The 10,000-nt window shown below is 26.8% G+C and overlaps 1 protein-coding gene across 2 annotated transcripts in view; it reads right to left on the bottom strand.

Moving 5' to 3' along the window:
* Window positions 1–10,000, bottom strand: part of LOC148310645 (neurotrimin-like) — a 137,566-nt gene that overhangs the window by 11,923 nt on the left and 115,643 nt on the right. The window lies entirely within an intron of this gene.

The following is a 10,000-nucleotide window of genomic DNA, read 5'->3' as shown; positions in this document are numbered from 1 at the left end:
AATAATGCTCGTTTTGATTTTGTGTTATATTTTATACCTCTACAATAATAAAACTATGTTAACTAAAATACACCTAAAATATAAGAAAAATCAGTTATTGTCAATTTTTAAAACCTCTTTTAATGGATTTAATTTTATAAATGAAGAAAATCTGTTACCAACAAAATAAAAATTAATTTAATTTTCTAATGTTCAACTTATGTTCTAAATAAAAAAATCTACCTGAGTAGATTTACCCACTTCCGTTCAAAATTTGAAAAATTAAATATTTTTCAGTTTTGTTAGAAACAAAGTGTAACTAGATTAAAAATAAATAAAAAAACAATGTTATTTTTGTCGAAACTTAAAAAATGTACTGTTCTTTGATTGAGCAGTTTAGATAGTTCGTCTACCAAATATTGAGAATTTAAGATTTAAGGACCTAAATATGTTAAAGAAAAAAAAGCTAGCGTATAAAATATTTTAAGTAAAAATTCACGATTTTATGGTCCCTAACAAAGGGACTGAAATGGGAATTATACATTTTATTGCGTTTTTATCGGAGATGTTTTCTTGTATAGTATGCGAAATAAAATATTTTTTTCTCCTGGTAAATAGGAAAGTCGTGGGATATTACACGTACGTACTTAATAATATAAATAAACAATAAAATGTTTGTACATCAATCTTGTGATGTAATGATAATAAAACCAGAATAATAGAAGTTTCGGTTAATCATTGATTTCCCAAAGTTTTGCAATAGGTGATTTTCATCACTGTTTTTTAATCGGTATTAATTTTTTTTTGCATAAATTTAATTGAGGTAGAAAGCACTTTAAATCAAACAACATAACAAATAAAATGAATTATTTCCTCTTCACATTAAATTTAAAATACAAACCAATTTACAGATTTCAGTATGAATTATTCTTAAATAACTATTGCTTTTTTGTTTTGTCTCCCAATTTTATTTTAGGTTTTTCATTTTAACGGTTTAAAAAAAATATATATACAAAATTCATTGTTCAAAAGAGAAGATAAAACGTTAGTACGTAGTCGGAAGGAAAGTTTTAATTGCCACAAGCATGTTTTAATGGAATAAAAAGCACAGGAAAATGTTTACTTTTTTGCTAATTATTTGCAGGACTCTAGAAGGTTCCATACTAATGAGATCAATTCTCTTCGCGGCTTTTTCAAGGAAAATACTTCCGTCACTTTGTTAGAAAAGGTCCCCGAGTGCATTTTTTATCCTTTGTGAAAGAACTTCAGAGGAAAAAGGAAAACATTAGAGAGCCATTCTGCAGTAAGCGGCTACTCTTTAGCTGCTACAATGGCCTGCACTCGTTACTCGTTAAACGCGATTGGGCTATTCCATACCACGAGTGCAGTGTAGATTGTCCATTTTGATAATCAAAAAGATAATTTTCTTAAATATTTTTCGCAAATACTTTGTGGCACATTTTATAAACTTTGTTTTTAACCACTTTTTACTAGTACTTTTTTCTCCAACTGGATTCGACAAGAACTTTATCATCATCAAACATACACTTGAGTTGATTTTTTTTGGTCTAAATATATATTGTTTTATAAAAGGTATTTTGATAAGTTATACAAATTTTATTTTTTAACCAAAAGATTTCGTTTTTTTATTAGTAAGAAAAATCGTTTAGAAAAACATGACACTTTGATCTTTTTAGTATTAAATTAACATTATCTTAGGCTATAAAACCATAAAATAATTACACATTTAATTATTGCTATAAAACCATAAAATAATTACACATTTAATTATTTTATAATAAAAATTTGACAATTTAAAACAATCAAAAATGTATTTTTACAAATTTTCCAAATGAAGAATTTTTTCCGAATTGACATTGAACGTCCCTTAACTTAAGTAGAGTGAGACAAGCAGTTAGCTGGTCTCTAGCAATTGAGTTGGTGAGGAAGGCACTAAGGGAAATTAGCGTAATTATGACCTGCAAATGGATTGCGAACAAAGCATTATAGTTCTCTACCATGTTACTAATTATTTTATTTTAGTTACCAACCACTTATTTTAGATTTTAAAAATCTAGTGATATTAATCCTTTACATTTTTGACATCTCAGGATATGTGATGAAGATGTAGAAGTCTGGTTATTTACAGGGCTAACGACCTGTCATAGGCTGGATAAGCAATCATTTTCTACACGTGTAATATTCACCGATTCTACCCATGATTGATAACCGCACTACTCAAATTCTTGGAAGTTCTATATATATGATCCAATATCGAAACATTGTTCTAGAATAACTAAAATATCGCTAGAGACATCATTTTTGGAACTCCTAGATATATTGATCAATGTCGTGAGCCCAGTACATGTGAGTTCGCAACAGCCATCTTTGTCTGAATAAGCAAAGCTTTTGTTAAGTAGAGACTCTTTTAATTAAATGCAAGGTCCGAGTCCTGGATTATATTTACATGCTTCAGACCTGCCTGAAGAAAGTGTGACTTCTATGTTATTTTTCATCTGTGTTGAGATAGCAAAAATGTAAAAAAATAATTCCTATGTTGAGATAATCCCGATTCTTGAACAAGTATTTGGATGCATTTAATGTGTTAAAATGTTGTTTCTAATTTATTCATATTATTTTTGAACATCTTATCAAAGATGAAGAAGAATATGGAAGTCTGGACATTTACGGAGCTGACGACCGTCAAAGGCTGGTTTAAGTGATCACTTGACACATGTGTAACATTCACCAATTCTACCCATTATTGACAACCACACTACTCAAATTCTTGGAAGTTCTATATGTATGAACCAATTTTAAAACATTGTTCTTGAATCACTAGAACTTCACAAGAAACATCAATTGATATTTTTGTAAATGCCCAAAATTCCATATTCTTCTTCCTCTTTGATGAGATGTCAAAAAATAATATAAAAAACTACTATGATTGGAGATCATCCAGATTCGTGAACAAGTATTTGGACACACTCAAAATGTCCTAATTTATTTGTTCAAAGTTCCACCGGATAAAAGTATGGTGGGCTACTTGTCGTTGTGGATGGCCAACTGAGCATTAGGACTAGTCAAAATAAGAGTCTAAAAAATCTCTGAAAGCTTTCATCATAAATTAAAAATATTTAAATCTTTTGGCTTTTGTCAGAATTTTCTAATAAAAATAGCTTTACAGAGCCTTACAAAACAGGTAAGGGAGAAAATCCACCCTTCGAGATTTCGATGCTCCTGAATTGGCCATGAAGGCATCCTTTGATCTATATTGAATTACCTTACAAAGGCTTAACGTATTTATCAGATCTAAAATATACGTATACATCTAAACTACGTACGCAGGTACACAAGTACGTAATATATAATATATTCTTATGAACATGTTTCACTTATGTAGGGAAATATCTGGCTATGTCACTAACTCTCGACACTCTATACAGATATATGTGACTTAATTTCTAACTTTCAGCATGTACCATGCGGTAATTTTCAACCAACAGAAATGTGACCACATATTACCTTCTTCGCCGAATTCAAAGAACTTGGTTTCAAGCAAATTCATAATTTTTTAATCTTCCGTACATTTCTTCCATATTCTTCATAATCTTATTCCACGCAAATGCCTTGCTGAGAACTTCCAATACTTTTTCCATCATAGTGTTTTGCTTCACTCATCTCAGTTCTCAATCGTTGCAAATCTATATATATATATATATATATATATATATATATATATATATATATATATATATATATATATATATATATATATATATATATTTATATAAATATGTATATATATATATATATATATATATATATATATATATATATATATATATATATATATATATATATATATATATATATATATATATATATATATATATATATATATATATATATATATATATATATATATATATATATATATATATATATATATATATATATATATATATATATATATATATATATATATATATATATATATATATATATATATATATATATATATATATATATATATATATATATATATATATATATATATATATATATATATATATATATATATATATATATATATATATATATATATATATATATATATGTATGTATATATATCAGTGGCGTGCCCAGGGCTTACCAGTAAGGCAAGCCCATTATTTTTCAGAATAAAATCTTCTTCTCCGTCTTATTCCTCATTGCTGAGGGTTGACCCTTGCAGAAGCAATGCATCTTCTCCAGTTATCCCTTGACTGCGCTGCACGTAGCGCATCAACCATTGAAGTGCCTGCTGCTGCCTTAATTTGATCGGTCCATCGTGTGGGGATCTTCCTCACTCTCTCTTTCCCTCTAGGCTACCGATAACAACTAGTCGTTCCAGGCTATCCTCGTTGCCACGCACAACGTGTTTAAAGAACTGGAGAATCCGTCGGGTACAGATATTGGCCAGAGTCAAGCCATCCAAGCGTAGCCAGAATAAAATAGCGACTATGTAATTTTTTCCACATGAATTTTATTTGACCAGCAACCGGGTTTCGTCATAACTGACACCACCAGTCCGATGATGTCGGTTACGACGAAACCCGGTTGCTGGTCAAATAAAATTCAAGTGGAAAAAATTTCATAGTTGTTATTTTATTCTATAAAATGCAGTTTAACCAAGGAATGTCAGGACAAAACTTTATTTAAAAAAACAATATAAAGATAAACAATGTATTGTAATGAGTGTAAAAAATGCAAAGATGTAATTTTTGTATGGAATAGCCATCACATTGAAATAAAGAAAATGTTGACTGCAGTAAAATACGTTTCTAATAGATTTTTATTTTCCACTGGCACTTCGTGATGGAATTGCATTTTAATATATTATTAGATTAAAACCAATATTTTTAGCTTTTCCACTTTATTTTTATTTGACCAGCGACCGGGTTTCGTCGTTACCGACATCATCAGTACATCGACATCGACAGTACCAGTCTGATGATGTCGGTAACGGTAATAAAATGTCGGTAACCCGGTCGCTGGTCAAATAAAAATAAAGTGGAAAAGCTAAAAATATTGGTTTTAATCTAATAATATATTTCAATACGTTTCTAATCCAACGAGTTTTGTATATCGACTGATTAAACTTCCTTTTATGTAATTTAACAGTTGTGATATTTTTAAATCAGGAGTAGGTCTTTGAGACCTTGAGATGTAATAATTTCTTTTTTTTTAATAAAATTCAATGCGCTCACCTTTCCATTATAAATTAATTCCTTCAACCACTTTTATAAATAAAACAAATAAATAAATAAAACAGCACAAACGACATCGGCCGTATCCGAATTCATTATGACGTTCAAACAAAAATGTGCTTACGAAAAACGTAGCGAAGAACGATAATAATGCGAAAACTTATTCAAATCTTAATAATTCCTACAATTACCGTATTTAATTATGGATTTTCTATTATATTTTATATTTATGAACTCTACAAAGGCATAAAACTAGTTGATAAGCATCTGACAGATGAGTAACAGATAACAATAATGAAATACGTTCGTTACAAATATTGCGAATTGTAGCTTAAATTTCTTGTAGCTATGTTCACGCTACCGAAGCTGGCTTCCAAACTCGATACAAAATGCCATATAGGTACCTACATTGTACGGTTTAAAGTTATGTTTTTAAACCAAATCAACTATGCGTTTTGCTGGAAGCAGAAGCCCAAATTGAAGCCAATGAGAGCGAGCGAGATGGCTAATCATGTATCGCCTGCACCTGCAACAGACAGGGCGAAAGCCGAATGTTTACACTCGGCTATCTCGGGTAGTACGAAAAAGCGCGCGATAATTTAAAAACAGGCATGTATATGTATATATATATATATATATATATATATATATATATATATATATATATATATATATATATATATATATATATATATATATATATATATATATATATATATATATATATATATATATATATATATATATATATATATATATATATATATATATATATATATATATATATATATATATATATATATATATATATATATATATATATATATATATATATATATATATATATATATATATATATATATATATATATATATATTTAAATGATTTTAAATAATAGAGTTCCTCTAACGCTGAAGTTAAAATCCACAAGGGTCGTTAATTGGTACTTGTACCTATATATATGTATATATATGTATATATATATATATATATATATATATATATATATATATATATATATATATATATATATATATATATATATATATTTATATATATATATATATATAAATATATATTTATATATATGTATAAATATATATATATATATATATATATATATATATATATATATATATATATATATATATATATATATATATATATATATATATATATATATATATATATATATATATATATATATATATATATATATATATATATATATATATATATATATATATATATATATATATATATATATATATGTATATATATATATATATATATATATATATATATATATATATATATATATATATATATATATATATATATATATATATATATATATTAATATATATATATAAATATATATATATATATATATATATATATATATACATATATATATATATATATATATATATATATATATATATATATATATATATATATATATAAATATATATTTATATATATGTATAATATATATATATATATATATATATATATATATATATATATATATATATATATATATATATATATATATATATATATATATATATATATATATATATATATATATATATATATATAATAGAGTTCCTCTAACGCTGAAGTTAAAATCCACAAGGGTCGTTAATTGGTACTTGTACCTTACGTTATACGAGTATCGCGGTTCGGTTAAGGTAAACGTTTCATAGAATCCTTTGTTCTTCTTCGAGATCGACGATCAATTTACTCGCATGCTCTAATTAAGAGAACATCATTTAATATTTCTTAATTGAAAACAGATTCATAAAATGTATAAAAATAATAAGATGATGATTTTTAATTGTAGGACTTTAACAAAAAATGTATTAAATCTAAAATATATATCAAGCCACTTTTGTTCCTTTTACTGTGCAACACATCTTTTTAGGTAAAACCTGAAGGATTTTTCTCCATTTAAAAAAAAATTAGTACATTCAAAAAAATAATCAAACATTAGATAATCTTCGAAATGCAAAAACAACACTTTCTGCCCTGTGGCGGGTAAATATTATGTTTAAAATATGTCTCTTTTGTTGGGATATCGTACATTTTCTGGGCATTCCGAAAATATGCACAACTAAAAATTAACGATTTTTGATTTATGACGTTCTTGAAAGAAGTGAGCGATACAGTTGAAAAAATGTATGTATCTATGAAATAAATAAATAAACTAATATCAATTCATATTAAAATGATGCCATATTAAAAACCCGTTTGTTGAAAGTAGTCGCGTTTAGTGTTGTTAATTTTACGACGTTTTCATTCGACAAATAACAATTCCGTTAAATAGTCGAAATTTTATTGAACGATCATTCTAAATGGGTCAAACCAATAAAAGTCGGTTGCATCCTTCCTACTTCCAACCATTACGGGCTAACTTCAACCTTCAACTAGGAAGGAAAACTTGAATCGGCGAATCAACGAAATGGGTCATAAATGATCAATTTCTATTGTGTGACGCTGAAGAGAAAATCGTAAAATCGTAAGAAGCATAATCTTTTTAAGGTTTTAAAAATTACGATCTGGAATTTCGTTCATTCAGTTATCATAAAACAGCGATTAGCACTTTTGATAACTGCGATATTATCTTGATCGTAACTCTAGATCTAAATCTACTACAAATAATATGATTGTATTGACCCTTCAGATGTATGATTGTATCGACCTCACGACATCATCGGTCACCAGTCTGATGATGTCGGTAACGTTTCATCGTTGTCTCAGTCGCTGGTCAATTTAAACAAATGTAGAAAAACTATTGAATTGTTATTGTATTACAAAACATGTAGTTTAACCAAAAAATGTATATTAAAAACTTCATTATATATAGTTTCATTATATAATTAAAAAGAAACTTTGTTTTAAAATCACTATAAATATATTAAATTATAACATAATTATAATGTCTACCCGTTTCAAAGCTAACCGCATCTTTATCAAGACTGATTAATATTTGATAAAGAAGCGGTAAATTCGAAACCGGTAGACATTATAATTATGTTATAATAAAATATTTATAGTGATTTTAAAACAAAGTAATATTTAAATTATAAAATGGAAGTCAGTACCTCAAATACAAATTATAGTTTCATTATATTTATCGTGATTTCTTTTGGTACCTATTTTCTATTTTAAGACGAAGTTTGATTAAAAATATCTCGAAAAATTCCACAATATTTCAACTCACTTTGTGAATTCAACTGTGTGGAAATTTTGAGGAATCTAAAGTTTTTTATTTCCTCTAAAATTGGACCTACTTCTTTGAAGGAAAATCGCTTTATTCTGATGAACCCTGGAAATTTAAAAGTATTCTCAAAGTTCGGGATAGTTGACATTTTATTAATTTCCCTTAGTTTCCGGTGAGTGACAGAAATTCTTCCCAAGTTTGATATTTAAACATAGATTTTAGTCAATCCAGATTATCAATTTGTAGTGATATTGGATTGAGTGATTTGTAAAAAAAATCCAAATTATCAAAAAAAAATCTTAAATTAAACAAAAAATTCGATATCGCTAATTGAGGAAAATATTTATAAACAAAAAACGGCCCATCACTATTTAAATGTTTTTAATGCGTATTGCTATATTACACCTTAACTACAAATGACTGCATTCTAGTGGTGAGTGCTTAAGTCTAGAATTTTCAATCAAGAACTACACGAATCTGTATTAACTTTAGTTAGTCACTTTGATGAGATATCAAAAATAATATGAAACATAACTCCTATACTTGATTTGAACTCCGATAATTTGGACATACTTAAAATGTTGTAAATAAATTAACTGCTCAAATTAAAAGCTAAAATAATAAAAATTAAAATGTTTTTTTCTGGCGTTTCTCATGTATGTATGTGATTATAATCCAGGATTCGGACCTCACATACTAATATAAGAGTTTCTGCTCAATAAAAAGCTTCTTCTCATCTCACCAATAGATGTCTTAAGTGAAGTTCTGGTGAATCAAGAATAAGGTTTCTAAATTGGTTCATAGAACTTCCCAGAATTTTAGTGGTGTAGTTATCAATAATGGGTAGAATTGGTGAATGTTACACGTTTGTAAAGTGATCACTTAAAACCAGCCTAAAACTATCACTAAATTCCCAGACTTTTATATTCTTCTTCATCTTTGATGAGATGTCAAAAAATAATATAAAAAAAAATAATCGTTAGTTAGCTCCAAAGTAAACAAATATGTGTTGATCAAGCATGTATTATATAAAAAGCTGATAATAAAGAAGAAAACTTTTTAATTTGACTGAAAAGAGTCGAAACAGTCATAATATTGATACCTAGTGGAATTGTTTCGATTTGAACATGAATAAAAGCCATTTGTGTTTTGCATTGTCAGCTCGATAGTAACTTGTGACTTGATTTATACTAATAAGATATAGAATAATACAACGAGCACCTAAAGTTTGTGTGAACATAAGTTTGTATTCCAGAATATTCCTTCATTGAGAGGAAACTAGAGAATGCCCTACAAGTTTCAAGTATTTCCGATACCTACTTGTGAGAGTATTTCAAGACCCTTTGTAAATGGTAAGCATTCTGATATTTAGCATATTCTGCTATAGAAATTACTACTTTGTGAAATATTTCGTTTATAACTCAAGAGAAATCGTCAGAGTAACTCAGAACTTAATAATTGGTGATTAGTTTGGTTGTTTATGATAGCTACGTATTTCATTTTATATTTACATATTACAACAATCAAAAAATAAAATTAA

The sequence above is a fragment of the Brachycentrus maculatus genome, unplaced genomic scaffold (assembly GCF_059751285.1).
Source record: "Brachycentrus maculatus isolate JH-2025_06_01 unplaced genomic scaffold, ASM5975128v1 h1tg000090l, whole genome shotgun sequence".
NCBI classification, from domain to species: domain Eukaryota; kingdom Metazoa; phylum Arthropoda; class Insecta; order Trichoptera; family Brachycentridae; genus Brachycentrus; species Brachycentrus maculatus.
Note: the sequence above shows the minus strand (reverse complement) of the source record. Positions and strands in the feature narration are given on the sequence as shown.